Below are 2,212 nucleotides of genomic sequence, written 5' to 3'. Positions count from 1 at the left end.
GAGGCTTCTGGGTTTCCTGCCTGTATCCTGGCATCAAGCTTGTTGGCGGCCGGGCCAGCCTCTCACAAGTGAGTACGGCACGTATGTAGCACACTCCTGATAGCTTTCATGAGCAAAGAAAAATCTTGCTCTTGCCAGAGAGGTAAATGAAAGATTAATGCCAGTTAAATAATATATAATAGTAAGATCATTATCCTGTCTTCTCCCAGTCAGCTGACTTTGTAATGTGTAAACACTTCTGGGGCATACAAAATCAAACTACATAAACTGTTGTAAAGTGGAAGGAACGATGCTGGTCAGTCTGGCAGTGCACAAGAACACAAGAATTGTATTTCATTTCTCTTTTTCGAGTGAGGAGCCAGGCTGACATTCTGGACAATCATGACAAAACAAATTTCCTGTCCAGGTTTAATAGGCAACAATTCAATCTTTATAACTGGTGCCCCCCCCCATTACACACCCCCATGCTCACTTTCTCACAAGCTTCCTCTCTTTCTACCTTTAAGAGCAAAGGCTGGAACATCATTTTGTCTTCAAAGCCATCATCAGCAAATATTGATCATGTTTCATCAAGGTGTGTCCTGGAGAGACAGAAAACCCACATGATTGCCTTTTTCCATTTTTTCTTACTACGTGGTAAGAATGAAACAACAAACTAATATAGAAAAAGCCTTAAAGAGGGAACTTAAGGTGGGGGTCGGGGGAGGTATGGTTTGCAGCACAAAAGTAGAAAAGACATTCAAGTGTGAGCAGTGCACATTTTTGAAATTGCTCTGAATCCACTATTATAGGTTACCTTGTCAGCAGGCTGTATTGATTATTTTTAGGTAATTTATTTGTAGAATTTCTGCTAATGGACACTTCAGGATCATCTTTTGCATTTAATGTATCTAATACCCATTGATCAGGTCATTGGCTTATTGGTTATCTACTTTGCTGCCAAATGATTCTCTATAATTGCTTTCTTCATTACCCATTTTTATTCCAGGAGCAGCTTCTATTGTGTCCCATTACGCTAATGGAAATTATTGATATGGAAATTAGCAGGCACTGAGCTTAAGAATTCTATGATACGCACTCACGTTGCATTTCTTTAAGTTGTAGATGTTCTTGTATAATTAGCAGTAAATATTGACATGGTGAAATTAGTGAATTTAATTCAAAGCAAGAGAACAAGAAGCATCTTTAGAAAGGAAACACCAAATATTTTGCATAGCTATGTATACTTTAGTAAAAATAAATAATGGCAAGTTTGGTGTTTATGTTTAACATTGTTTAGCAACCTGAGTCAAAGACAAGAGTGTTTTTGATTCTTGTTGCTATAAGCATGCTCATTTTCTAGATGGAAAAGTTAGCCTCAGGCTGGCTAATATCTGTGTCGTGTTGTCCAGTATGTTAGTCACTAGCTACATGTGGCTGTTGAACACTTGAAATACAGCCAGTCTAAATTGAGATGTGTTATAATTATAAAAGGCACACCAAATGCTGAAGACTTGGCATGAGAAAAGGAATGTATAATATCTCATTAATTTTTTAATTGATTATAGGTTGAAATGATAATATTTTGAAGTCAATCATAAAATGTTATTGAAATTCATTTCACTCTCTTTCTTTTTCCTTATATTAGTGTGACTACTAGAAAAAATATATGATATATGTTGTTCACATAACAGTTCTGTTGGACAGCACTGGTCTAGCACAAGTCCTAAGTGGGTAGAGTCTAGCACTTCACTGTGCCATATGGTCGCAAGTAGTCTCATGTGATAATTATATGTAAATGTAAATGATTTAAAGATAATACTTCTAAAATTCAGTTCCTCGGTTGTGCTGGTCACATTTCAAGTGCTATTGCTCTATGTGGCTGGGAGCTACCAGGCTGGATGACACAGACAGAGAAGCCTTATAGCATCCCAGAACGTTGCATTGAAAAATGCTGGTCGAGCTCAGGAGTTCGAGACCAGCCTGGCCAACATGGTGAAACCCTGTTTCTACAGAAAATATAAAACTTAGCTGGGTGTGGTGGCATGCACCTGGAATCCCTGCTACTCGGGAGGCTGAAGTAGAAGAATCACTTGAACCCAGGAGGTAGAGATTGTAGTAAGCCAAGATCACACCACTGCACTCCAGCCTGGGAGGCAGAGCAAGATTCCGTCCCAAAATGAAAGAAAGAAAGAAAGAAAGAAAGAAAGAAAGAAAGAAAGAAAGAAAGAAA

Source organism: Cebus imitator, unplaced genomic scaffold (assembly GCF_001604975.1).
Source record: "Cebus imitator isolate Cc_AM_T3 unplaced genomic scaffold, Cebus_imitator-1.0 Scaffold66, whole genome shotgun sequence".
NCBI lineage: Eukaryota > Metazoa > Chordata > Mammalia > Primates > Cebidae > Cebus > Cebus imitator.
This window is presented reverse-complemented; position numbering follows the sequence as displayed.